Here is a 12,651-nt window from a genome sequence, read left to right as displayed (position 1 = left end):
CTTCCATCTCCCTGTTCCAAAAATCCATTTAATATATGGTCCCCAGATAGGGGACGTATCAGATATTAAACTGATAAGAACAGATACTACACTTGATCTTAGCCAAAAGGCCGAGAAGCGATAACCGATTACTCTCCGCAGCCGCGCCCGCCGACACACCACACTCCATGCGAATTACAGCTAAACTACCTTTTAAATGCAGCAGCGGCGACGAGGTAACAACCCAGCACTGCCCGCACAGCCGGCTAACCCCGGCCAGCTACCAGCTGCCAGGGGGGGGGGGCCCCTTCCCACTGCCTGTGCAGGCCTGCCGGGCCCCCGGGATGGGCGCACCTGTGCTAAACGCAGACGCACGGGCCAGGCTCAGCTGCCGCCTGATTACATTAGCATGGCCCCGCCCAGCGCCGGAACAGCCATCACCCCTCCGCTGCCGGGCCTCCACGCCGAAGAGAAAAGTAAAGTAGGCTTCCGGCTCCCGGCATTCTGGCAACACGCTAGGAGAGAGTGTGGAGGGCAGAGGAAGAAGTCAAGTCTCTAGCCTGGCTGACTGGCTGCTTGAGAACACCGTGCGTCTTTCTTCGTTCGTTCATCCTCCTTCCTTCCTCTTCATATCTCTCCGTCTGTGTGGATGTGTGCGGTAATGCCACAAGAGGGAGACACAGGCCGGGGAGTGCAGAGCCTAAACAGGAGTTGCCTTCCTAGCCTGCTGCACCCTCTCACAGCCAGGCTGGCACTGAAGCAGGCACCTGAAGCAGGTGCTGAGTCATGCAGGAAGCCAGCCGATGATGTCACAATGCCCTGGTCCCAGGCAGCTGCTTAGTAAAGGGGCTGCAGCCAGGGCTCTGCCTGCCAGTCCGCTGGAGGCTCTCTGGGGGAAGGATGCAGCTGCTTTTCTTGCAGAGGACAACTTGCAAACGTGAAGGAAAGTGATCCGTTCATGATTTTTTGGACCTGCAGCAACTGCGCCACGCAAGTACAATACAGACTAATCAAAATAAATTAAAAAAAATTTTCTTAGGTTGTGGTTTTATTTATTTTTGGGTGTGTTTTTCTTTCTGACTTCTTTTCTTGTCAGTTCTCAGGTTCTGATAACCAATGCGAAATACAGAGTCCATGAATAAATGACACAGATGCACAAAAATAGGCAAACACACTGATTTGAAACAATGTTTTTATTGTGGATTTCACAATGTATCCTGCACCCAGCAGGAGCAGCACAGACCAGAGAACGCACAGCAGGGGTGGGTGGACAGACAACACAACACAACACAACACTTGCTTTCTGTAAAATTCACTTTGCAGAGGGACACTTCATTTCTCCACTACACTTCCCTACACTAACTTAGTTAGTCAGCCGGGGTATTTGAGTAGTTTCGCTCTGTTTTTTGACACTAGTTAGAGAGAGTAGTGCACCGTCCTGGAGGTACTGCAATACCAGGTCGATGCGCGGAGTGGACAGAGCAAGCTCTTCTTCCATCTCCCTGTTCCAAAAATCCATTTAATATATGGTCCCCAGATAGGGGACGTATCAGATATTAAACTGATAAGAACAGATACTACACTTGATCTTAGCCAAAAGGCCGAGAAGCGATAACCCGATTACTCTCCGCAGCCGCGCCCGCCGACACACCACACTCCATGCGAATTACAGCTAAACTACCTTTTAAATGCAGCAGCGGCGACGAGGTAACAACCCAGCACTGCCCCGCACAGCCGGCTAACCCCGGCCAGCTACCAGCTGCCAGGGGGGGGGCCCCTTCCCACTGCCTGTGCAGGCCTGCCGGGCCCCCGGGATGGGCGCACCTGTGCTAAACGCAGACGCACGGGCCAGGCTCAGCTGCCGCCTGATTACATTAGCATGGCCCCGCCCAGCGCCGGAACAGCCATCACCCCTCCGCTGCCGGGCCTCCACGCCGAAGAGAAAAGTAAAGTAGGCTTCCGGCTCCCGGCATTCTGGCAACACGCTAGGAGAGAGTGTGGAGGGCAGAGGAAGAAGTCAAGTCTCTAGCCTGGCTGACTGGCTGCTTGAGAACACCGTGCGTCTTTCTTCGTTCGTTCATCCTCCTTCCTTCCTCTTCATATCTCTCCGTCTGTGTGGATGTGTGCGGTATGCCACAAGAGGGAGACACAGGCCGGGGAGTGCAGAGCCTAAACAGGAGTTGCCTTCCTAGCCTGCTGCACCCTCTCACAGCCAGGCTGGCACTGAAGCAGGCACCTGAGCAGGTGCTGAGTCATGCAGGAAGCCAGCCGATGATGTCACAATGCCCTGGTCCCAGGCAGCTGCTTAGTAAAGGGGCTGCAGCCAGGGCTCTGCCTGCCAGTCCGCTGGAGGCTCTCTGGGGGAAGGATGCAGCTGCTTTTCTTGCAGAGGACAACTTGCAAACGTGAAGGAAAGTGATCCGTTCATGATTTTTTGGACCTGCAGCAACTGCGCCACGCAAGTACAATACAGACTAATCAAAATAAATTAAAAAAAATTTTCTTAGGTTGTGGTTTTATTTATTTTTGGGTGTGTTTTTCTTTCTGACTTCTTTTCTTGTCAGTTCTCAGGTTCTGATAACCAATGCGAAATACAGAGTCCATGAATAAATGACACAGATGCACAAAAATAGGCAAACACACTGATTTGAAACAATGTTTTTATTGTGGATTTCACAATGTATCCTGCACCCAGCAGGAGCAGCACAGACAGAGAACGCACAGCAGGGGTGGGTGGACAGACAACACAACACAACACAACACTTGCTTTCTGGTAAAATTCACTTTGCAGAGGGACACTTCATTTCTCCACTACACTTCCCTACACTAACTTAGTTAGTCAGCCGGGTATTTGAGTAGTTTCGCTCTGTTTTTTGACACTAGTTAGAGAGAGTAGTGCACCGGTCCTGGAGGTACTGCAATACCAGGTCGATGCGCGGAGTGGACAGAGCAAGCTCTTCTTCCATCTCCCTGTTCCAAAAATCCATTTAATATATGGTCCCCAGATAGGGGACGTATCAGATATTAAACTGATAAGAACAGATACTACACTTGATCTTAGCCAAAAGGCCGAGAAGCGATAACCCGATTACTCTCCGCAGCCGCGCCCGCCGACACACCACACTCCCATGCGAATTACAGCTAAACTACCTTTTAAATGCAGCAGCGGCGACGAGGTAACAACCCAGCACTGCCCCGCACAGCCGGCTAACCCCGGCCAGCTACCAGCTGCCAGGGGGGGGGCCCCTTCCCACTGCCTGTGCAGGCCTGCCGGGCCCCCGGGATGGGCGCACCTGTGCTAAACGCAGACGCACGGGCCAGGCTCAGCTGCCGCCTGATTACATTAGCATGGCCCCGCCCAGCGCCGGAACAGCCATCACCCCTCCGCTGCCGGGCCTCCACGCCGAAGAGAAAAGTAAAGTAGGCTTCCGGCTCCCGGCATTCTGCAACACGCTAGGAGAGAGTGTGGAGGGCAGAGGAAGAAGTCAAGTCTCTAGCCTGGCTGACTGCTGCTTGAGAACACCGTGCGTCTTTCTTCGTTCGTTCATCCTCCTTCCTTCCTCTTCATATCTCTCCGTCTGTGTGGATGTGTGCGGTATGCCACAAGAGGGAGACACAGGCCGGGGAGTGCAGAGCCTAAACAGGAGTTGCCTTCCTAGCCTGCTGCACCCTCTCACAGCCAGGCTGGCACTGAAGCAGGCACCTGAGCAGGTGCTGAGTCATGCAGGAAGCCAGCCGATGATGTCACAATGCCCTGGTCCCAGGCAGCTGCTTAGTAAAGGGGCTGCAGCCAGGGCTCTGCCTGCCAGTCCGCTGGAGGCTCTCTGGGGGAAGGATGCAGCTGCTTTTCTTGCAGAGGACAACTTGCAAACGTGAAGGAAAGTGATCCGTTCATGATTTTTTGGACCTGCAGCAACTGCGCCACGCAAGTACAATACAGACTAATCAAAATAAATTAAAAAAAATTTTCTTAGGTTGTGGTTTTATTTATTTTTGGGTGTGTTTTTCTTTCTGACTTCTTTTCTTGTCAGTTCTCAGGTTCTGATAACCAATGCGAAATACAGAGTCCATGAATAAATGACACAGATGCACAAAAATAGGCAAACACACTGATTTGAAACAATGTTTTTATTGTGGATTTCACAATGTATCCTGCACCCAGCAGGAGCAGCACAGACAGAGAACGCACAGCAGGGGTGGGTGGACAGACAACACAACACAACACAACACTTGCTTTCTGGTAAAATTCACTTTGCAGAGGGACACTTCATTTCTCCACTACACTTCCCTACACTAACTTAGTTAGTCAGCCGGGTATTTGAGTAGTTTCGCTCTGTTTTTTGACACTAGTTAGAGAGAGTAGTGCACCGGTCCTGGAGGTACTGCAATACCAGGTCGATGCGCGGAGTGGACAGAGCAAGCTCTTCTTCCATCTCCCTGTTCCAAAAATCCATTTAATATATGGTCCCCAGATAGGGGACGTATCAGATATTAAACTGATAAGAACAGATACTACACTTGATCTTAGCCAAAAGGCCGAGAAGCGATAACCCGATTACTCTCCGCAGCCGCGCCCGCCGACACACCACACTCCATGCGAATTACAGCTAAACTACCTTTTAAATGCAGCAGCGGCGACGAGGTAACAACCCAGCACTGCCCCGCACAGCCGGCTAACCCCGGCCAGCTACCAGCTGCCAGGGGGGGGGCCCCTTCCCACTGCCTGTGCAGGCCTGCCGGGCCCCCGGGATGGGCGCACCTGTGCTAAACGCAGACGCACGGGCCAGGCTCAGCTGCCGCCTGATTACATTAGCATGGCCCCGCCCAGCGCCGGAACAGCCATCACCCCTCCGCTGCCGGGCCTCCACGCCGAAGAGAAAAGTAAAGTAGGCTTCCGGCTCCCGGCATTCTGGCAACACGCTAGGAGAGAGTGTGGAGGGCAGAGGAAGAAGTCAAGTCTCTAGCCTGGCTGACTGGCTGCTTGAGAACACCGTGCGTCTTTCTTCGTTCGTTCATCCTCCTTCCTTCCTCTTCATATCTCTCCGTCTGTGTGGATGTGTGCGGTATGCCACAAGAGGGAGACACAGGCCGGGGAGTGCAGAGCCTAAACAGGAGTTGCCTTCCTAGCCTGCTGCACCCTCTCACAGCCAGGCTGGCACTGAAGCAGGCACCTGAGCAGGTGCTGAGTCATGCAGGAAGCCAGCCGATGATGTCACAATGCCCTGGTCCCAGGCAGCTGCTTAGTAAAGGGGCTGCAGCCAGGGCTCTGCCTGCCAGTCCGCTGGAGGCTCTCTGGGGGAAGGATGCAGCTGCTTTTCTTGCAGAGGACAACTTGCAAACGTGAAGGAAAGTGATCCGTTCATGATTTTTTGGACCTGCAGCAACTGCGCCACGCAAGTACAATACAGACTAATCAAAATAAATTAAAAAAAATTTTCTTAGGTTGTGGTTTTATTTATTTTTGGTGTGTGTTTTTCTTTCTGACTTCTTTTCTTGTCAGTTCTCAGGTTCTGATAACCAATGCGAAATACAGAGTCCATGAATAAATGACACAGATGCACAAAAATAGGCAAACACACTGATTTGAAAACAATGTTTTTATTGTGGATTTCACAATGTATCCTGCACCCAGCAGGAGCAGCACAGACAGAGAACGCACAGCAGGGGTGGGTGGACAGACAACACAACACAACACAACACTTGCTTTCTGGTAAAATTCACTTTGCAGAGGGACACTTCATTTCTCCACTACACTTCCCTACACTAACTTAGTTAGTCAGCCGGGTATTTGAGTAGTTTCGCTCTGTTTTTTGACACTAGTTAGAGAGAGTAGTGCACCGGTCCTGGAGGTACTGCAATACCAGGTCGATGCGCGGAGTGGACAGAGCAAGCTCTTCTTCCATCTCCCTGTTCCAAAAATCCATTTAATATATGGTCCCCAGATAGGGGACGTATCAGATATTAAACTGATAAGAACAGATACTACACTTGATCTTAGCCAAAAGGCCGAGAAGCGATAACCCGATTACTCTCCGCAGCCGCGCCCGCCGACACACCACACTCCATGCGAATTACAGCTAAACTACCTTTTAAATGCAGCAGCGGCGACGAGGTAACAACCCAGCACTGCCCCGCACAGCCGGCTAACCCCGGCCAGCTACCAGCTGCCAGGGGGGGGGCCCCTTCCCACTGCCTGTGCAGGCCTGCCGGGCCCCCGGGATGGGCGCACCTGTGCTAAACGCAGACGCACGGGCCAGGCTCAGCTGCCGCCTGATTACATTAGCATGGCCCCGCCCAGCGCCGGAACAGCCATCACCCCTCCGCTGCCGGGCCTCCACGCCGAAGAGAAAAGTAAAGTAGGCTTCCGGCTCCCGGCATTCTGGCAACACGCTAGGAGAGAGTGTGGAGGGCAGAGGAAGAAGTCAAGTCTCTAGCCTGGCTGACTGGCTGCTTGAGAACACCGTGCGTCTTTCTTCGTTCGTTCATCCTCCTTCCTTCCTCTTCATATCTCTCCGTCTGTGTGGATGTGTGCGGTATGCCACAAGAGGGAGACACAGGCCGGGGAGTGCAGAGCCTAAACAGGAGTTGCCTTCCTAGCCTGCTGCACCCTCTCACAGCCAGGCTGGCACTGAAGCAGGCACCTGAGCAGGTGCTGAGTCATGCAGGAAGCCAGCCGATGATGTCACAATGCCCTGGTCCCAGGCAGCTGCTTAGTAAAGGGGCTGCAGCCAGGGCTCTGCCTGCCAGTCCGCTGGAGGCTCTCTGGGGGAAGGATGCAGCTGCTTTTCTTGCAGAGGACAACTTGCAAACGTGAAGGAAAGTGATCCGTTCATGATTTTTTGGACCTGCAGCAACTGCGCCACGCAAGTACAATACAGACTAATCAAAATAAATTAAAAAAAATTTTCTTAGGTTGTGGTTTTATTTATTTTTGGGTGTGTTTTTCTTTCTGACTTCTTTTCTTGTCAGTTCTCAGGTTCTGATAACCAATGCGAAATACAGAGTCCATGAATAAATGACACAGATGCACAAAAATAGGCAAACACACTGATTTGAAACAATGTTTTTATTGTGGATTTCACAATGTATCCTGCACCCAGCAGGAGCAGCACAGACAGAGAACGCACAGCAGGGGTGGGTGGACAGACAACACAACACAACACAACACTTGCTTTCTGGTAAAATTCACTTTGCAGAGGGACACTTCATTTCTCCACTACACTTCCCTACACTAACTTAGTTAGTCAGCCGGGTATTTGAGTAGTTTCGCTCTGTTTTTTGACACTAGTTAGAGAGAGTAGTGCACCGGTCCTGGAGGTACTGCAATACCAGGTCGATGCGCGGAGTGGACAGAGCAAGCTCTTCTTCCATCTCCCTGTTCCAAAAATCCATTTAATATATGGTCCCCAGATAGGGGACGTATCAGATATTAAACTGATAAGAACAGATACTACACTTGATCTTAGCCAAAAGGCCGAGAAGCGATAACCCGATTACTCTCCGCAGCCGCGCCCGCCGACACACCACACTCCATGCGAATTACAGCTAAACTACCTTTTAAATGCAGCAGCGGCGACGAGGTAACAACCCAGCACTGCCCCGCACAGCCGGCTAACCCCGGCCAGCTACCAGCTGCCAGGGGGGGGGCCCCTTCCCACTGCCTGTGCAGGCCTGCCGGGCCCCCGGGATGGGCGCACCTGTGCTAAACGCAGACGCACGGGCCAGGCTCAGCTGCCGCCTGATTACATTAGCATGGCCCCGCCCAGCGCCGGAACAGCCATCACCCCTCCGCTGCCGGGCCTCCACGCCGAAGAGAAAAGTAAAGTAGGCTTCCGGCTCCCGGCATTCTGGCAACACGCTAGGAGAGAGTGTGGAGGGCAGAGGAAGAAGTCAAGTCTCTAGCCTGGCTGACTGGCTGCTTGAGAACACCGTGCGTCTTTCTTCGTTCGTTCATCCTCCTTCCTTCCTCTTCATATCTCTCCGTCTGTGTGGATGTGTGCGGTATGCCACAAGAGGGAGACACAGGCCGGGGAGTGCAGAGCCTAAACAGGAGTTGCCTTCCTAGCCTGCTGCACCCTCTCACAGCCAGGCTGGCACTGAAGCAGGCACCTGAGCAGGTGCTGAGTCATGCAGGAAGCCAGCCGATGATGTCACAATGCCCTGGTCCCAGGCAGCTGCTTAGTAAAGGGGCTGCAGCCAGGGCTCTGCCTGCCAGTCCGCTGGAGGCTCTCTGGGGGAAGGATGCAGCTGCTTTTCTTGCAGAGGACAACTTGCAAACGTGAAGGAAAGTGATCCGTTCATGATTTTTTGGACCTGCAGCAACTGCGCCACGCAAGTACAATACAGACTAATCAAAATAAATTAAAAAAAATTTTCTTAGGTTGTGGTTTTATTTATTTTTGGGTGTGTTTTTCTTTCTGACTTCTTTTCTTGTCAGTTCTCAGGTTCTGATAACCAATGCGAAATACAGAGTCCATGAATAAATGACACAGATGCACAAAAATAGGCAAACACACTGATTTGAAACAATGTTTTTATTGTGGATTTCACAATGTATCCTGCACCCAGCAGGAGCAGCACAGACAGAGAACGCACAGCAGGGGTGGGTGGACAGACAACACAACACAACACAACACTTGCTTTCTGGTAAAATTCACTTTGCAGAGGGACACTTCATTTCTCCACTACACTTCCCTACACTAACTTAGTTAGTCAGCCGGGTATTTGAGTAGTTTCGCTCTGTTTTTTGACACTAGTTAGAGAGAGTAGTGCACCGGTCCTGGAGGTACTGCAATACCAGGTCGATGCGCGGAGTGGACAGAGCAAGCTCTTCTTCCATCTCCCTGTTCCAAAAATCCATTTAATATATGGTCCCCAGATAGGGGACGTATCAGATATTAAACTGATAAGAACAGATACTACACTTGATCTTAGCCAAAAGGCCGAGAAGCGATAACCCGATTACTCTCCGCAGCCGCGCCCGCCGACACACCACACTCCATGCGAATTACAGCTAAACTACCTTTTAAATGCAGCAGCGGCGACGAGGTAACAACCCAGCACTGCCCCGCACAGCCGGCTAACCCCGGCCAGCTACCAGCTGCCAGGGGGGGGGCCCCTTCCCACTGCCTGTGCAGGCCTGCCGGGCCCCCGGGATGGGCGCACCTGTGCTAAACGCAGACGCACGGGCCAGGCTCAGCTGCCGCCTGATTACATTAGCATGGCCCCGCCCAGCGCCGGAACAGCCATCACCCCTCCGCTGCCGGGCCTCCACGCCGAAGAGAAAAGTAAAGTAGGCTTCCGGCTCCCGGCATTCTGGCAACACGCTAGGAGAGAGTGTGGAGGGCAGAGGAAGAAGTCAAGTCTCTAGCCTGGCTGACTGGCTGCTTGAGAACACCGTGCGTCTTTCTTCGTTCGTTCATCCTCCTTCCTTCCTCTTCATATCTCTCCGTCTGTGTGGATGTGTGCGGTATGCCACAAGAGGGAGACACAGGCCGGGGAGTGCAGAGCCTAAACAGGAGTTGCCTTCCTAGCCTGCTGCACCCTCTCACAGCCAGGCTGGCACTGAAGCAGGCACCTGAGCAGGTGCTGAGTCATGCAGGAAGCCAGCCGATGATGTCACAATGCCCTGGTCCCAGGCAGCTGCTTAGTAAAGGGGCTGCAGCCAGGGCTCTGCCTGCCAGTCCGCTGGAGGCTCTCTGGGGGAAGGATGCAGCTGCTTTTCTTGCAGAGGACAACTTGCAAACGTGAAGGAAAGTGATCCGTTCATGATTTTTTGGACCTGCAGCAACTGCGCCACGCAAGTACAATACAGACTAATCAAAATAAATTAAAAAAAATTTTCTTAGGTTGTGGTTTTATTTATTTTTGGGTGTGTTTTTCTTTCTGACTTCTTTTCTTGTCAGTTCTCAGGTTCTGATAACCAATGCGAAATACAGAGTCCATGAATAAATGACACAGATGCACAAAAATAGGCAAACACACTGATTTGAAACAATGTTTTTATTGTGGATTTCACAATGTATCCTGCACCCAGCAGGAGCAGCACAGACAGAGAACGCACAGCAGGGGTGGGTGGACAGACAACACAACACAACACAACACTTGCTTTCTGGTAAAATTCACTTTGCAGAGGGACACTTCATTTCTCCACTACACTTCCCTACACTAACTTAGTTAGTCAGCCGGGTATTTGAGTAGTTTCGCTCTGTTTTTTGACACTAGTTAGAGAGAGTAGTGCACCGGTCCTGGAGGTACTGCAATACCAGGTCGATGCGCGGAGTGGACAGAGCAAGCTCTTCTTCCATCTCCCTGTTCCAAAAATCCATTTAATATATGGTCCCCAGATAGGGGACGTATCAGATATTAAACTGATAAGAACAGATACTACACTTGATCTTAGCCAAAAGGCCGAGAAGCGATAACCCGATTACTCTCCGCAGCCGCGCCCGCCGACACACCACACTCCATGCGAATTACAGCTAAACTACCTTTTAAATGCAGCAGCGGCGACGAGGTAACAACCCAGCACTGCCCCGCACAGCCGGCTAACCCCGGCCAGCTACCAGCTGCCAGGGGGGGGGCCCCTTCCCACTGCCTGTGCAGGCCTGCCGGGCCCCCGGGATGGGCGCACCTGTGCTAAACGCAGACGCACGGGCCAGGCTCAGCTGCCGCCTGATTACATTAGCATGGCCCCGCCCAGCGCCGGAACAGCCATCACCCCTCCGCTGCCGGGCCTCCACGCCGAAGAGAAAAGTAAAGTAGGCTTCCGGCTCCCGGCATTCTGGCAACACGCTAGGAGAGAGTGTGGAGGGCAGAGGAAGAAGTCAAGTCTCTAGCCTGGCTGACTGGCTGCTTGAGAACACCGTGCGTCTTTCTTCGTTCGTTCATCCTCCTTCCTTCCTCTTCATATCTCTCCGTCTGTGTGGATGTGTGCGGTATGCCACAAGAGGGAGACACAGGCCGGGGAGTGCAGAGCCTAAACAGGAGTTGCCTTCCTAGCCTGCTGCACCCTCTCACAGCCAGGCTGGCACTGAAGCAGGCACCTGAGCAGGTGCTGAGTCATGCAGGAAGCCAGCCGATGATGTCACAATGCCCTGGTCCCAGGCAGCTGCTTAGTAAAGGGGCTGCAGCCAGGGCTCTGCCTGCCAGTCCGCTGGAGGCTCTCTGGGGGAAGGATGCAGCTGCTTTTCTTGCAGAGGACAACTTGCAAACGTGAAGGAAAGTGATCCGTTCATGATTTTTTGGACCTGCAGCAACTGCGCCACGCAAGTACAATACAGACTAATCAAAATAAATTAAAAAAAATTTTCTTAGGTTGTGGTTTTATTTATTTTTGGGTGTGTTTTTCTTTCTGACTTCTTTTCTTGTCAGTTCTCAGGTTCTGATAACCAATGCGAAATACAGAGTCCATGAATAAATGACACAGATGCACAAAAATAGGCAAACACACTGATTTGAAACAATGTTTTTATTGTGGATTTCACAATGTATCCTGCACCCAGCAGGAGCAGCACAGACAGAGAACGCACAGCAGGGGTGGGTGGACAGACAACACAACACAACACAACACTTGCTTTCTGGTAAAATTCACTTTGCAGAGGGACACTTCATTTCTCCACTACACTTCCCTACACTAACTTAGTTAGTCAGCCGGGTATTTGAGTAGTTTCGCTCTGTTTTTTGACACTAGTTAGAGAGAGTAGTGCACCGGTCCTGGAGGTACTGCAATACCAGGTCGATGCGCGGAGTGGACAGAGCAAGCTCTTCTTCCATCTCCCTGTTCCAAAAATCCATTTAATATATGGTCCCCAGATAGGGGACGTATCAGATATTAAACTGATAAGAACAGATACTACACTTGATCTTAGCCAAAAGGCCGAGAAGCGATAACCCGATTACTCTCCGCAGCCGCGCCCGCCGACACACCACACTCCATGCGAATTACAGCTAAACTACCTTTTAAATGCAGCAGCGGCGACGAGGTAACAACCCAGCACTGCCCCGCACAGCCGGCTAACCCCGGCCAGCTACCAGCTGCCAGGGGGGGGGCCCCTTCCCACTGCCTGTGCAGGCCTGCCGGGCCCCCGGGATGGGCGCACCTGTGCTAAACGCAGACGCACGGGCCAGGCTCAGCTGCCGCCTGATTACATTAGCATGGCCCCGCCCAGCGCCGGAACAGCCATCACCCCTCCGCTGCCGGGCCTCCACGCCGAAGAGAAAAGTAAAGTAGGCTTCCGGCTCCCGGCATTCTGGCAACACGCTAGGAGAGAGTGTGGAGGGCAGAGGAAGAAGTCAAGTCTCTAGCCTGGCTGACTGGCTGCTTGAGAACACCGTGCGTCTTTCTTCGTTCGTTCATCCTCCTTCCTTCCTCTTCATATCTCTCCGTCTGTGTGGATGTGTGCGGTATGCCACAAGAGGGAGACACAGGCCGGGGAGTGCAGAGCCTAAACAGGAGTTGCCTTCCTAGCCTGCTGCACCCTCTCACAGCCAGGCTGGCACTGAAGCAGGCACCTGAGCAGGTGCTGAGTCATGCAGGAAGCCAGCCGATGATGTCACAATGCCCTGGTCCCAGGCAGCTGCTTAGTAAAGGGGCTGCAGCCAGGGCTCTGCCTGCCAGTCCGCTGGAGGCTCTCTGGGGGAAGGATGCAGCTGCTTTTCTTGCAGAGGACA

At 52.6% G+C, this 12,651-nt stretch overlaps 8 non-coding genes and 1 pseudogene across 8 annotated transcripts; all 9 read right to left on the bottom strand.

Moving 5' to 3' along the window:
* LOC137505704 (U2 spliceosomal RNA) lies at nt 1-122 on the bottom strand (annotated as a pseudogene).
* A 1,280-nt stretch (nt 123-1,402) lies between these two features.
* On the bottom strand, nt 1,403-1,592 carry LOC137505602 (U2 spliceosomal RNA). The gene has a single exon (XR_011020210.1). It is a non-coding gene; the product is annotated as a U2 spliceosomal RNA (small nuclear RNA).
* Nucleotides 1,593-2,869: 1,277 nt separating this feature from the next.
* LOC137505887 (U2 spliceosomal RNA) lies at nt 2,870-3,060 on the bottom strand. Its single transcript, XR_011020406.1, has one exon. It is a non-coding gene; the product is annotated as a U2 spliceosomal RNA (small nuclear RNA).
* Nucleotides 3,061-4,336: 1,276 nt separating this feature from the next.
* LOC137505876 (U2 spliceosomal RNA) lies at nt 4,337-4,527 on the bottom strand. The gene has a single exon (XR_011020395.1). It is a non-coding gene; the product is annotated as a U2 spliceosomal RNA (small nuclear RNA).
* Nucleotides 4,528-5,806: 1,279 nt separating this feature from the next.
* LOC137505864 (U2 spliceosomal RNA) lies at nt 5,807-5,997 on the bottom strand. Its single transcript, XR_011020384.1, has one exon. It is a non-coding gene; the product is annotated as a U2 spliceosomal RNA (small nuclear RNA).
* Nucleotides 5,998-7,274: 1,277 nt separating this feature from the next.
* Nucleotides 7,275-7,465, bottom strand: LOC137505853 (U2 spliceosomal RNA). Its single transcript, XR_011020373.1, has one exon. It is a non-coding gene; the product is annotated as a U2 spliceosomal RNA (small nuclear RNA).
* A 1,277-nt stretch (nt 7,466-8,742) lies between these two features.
* On the bottom strand, nt 8,743-8,933 carry LOC137505841 (U2 spliceosomal RNA). Its single transcript, XR_011020366.1, has one exon. It is a non-coding gene; the product is annotated as a U2 spliceosomal RNA (small nuclear RNA).
* A 1,277-nt stretch (nt 8,934-10,210) lies between these two features.
* Nucleotides 10,211-10,401, bottom strand: LOC137505829 (U2 spliceosomal RNA). The gene has a single exon (XR_011020364.1). It is a non-coding gene; the product is annotated as a U2 spliceosomal RNA (small nuclear RNA).
* Nucleotides 10,402-11,678: 1,277 nt separating this feature from the next.
* LOC137505818 (U2 spliceosomal RNA) lies at nt 11,679-11,869 on the bottom strand. The gene has a single exon (XR_011020363.1). It is a non-coding gene; the product is annotated as a U2 spliceosomal RNA (small nuclear RNA).
* Nucleotides 11,870-12,651: the final 782 nt, after the last annotated feature.

The sequence above is a fragment of the Hyperolius riggenbachi genome, chromosome 4, assembly GCF_040937935.1.
Source record: "Hyperolius riggenbachi isolate aHypRig1 chromosome 4, aHypRig1.pri, whole genome shotgun sequence".
Lineage (NCBI taxonomy): Eukaryota > Metazoa > Chordata > Amphibia > Anura > Hyperoliidae > Hyperolius > Hyperolius riggenbachi.
Note: the sequence above shows the minus strand (reverse complement) of the source record. Positions and strands in the feature narration are given on the sequence as shown.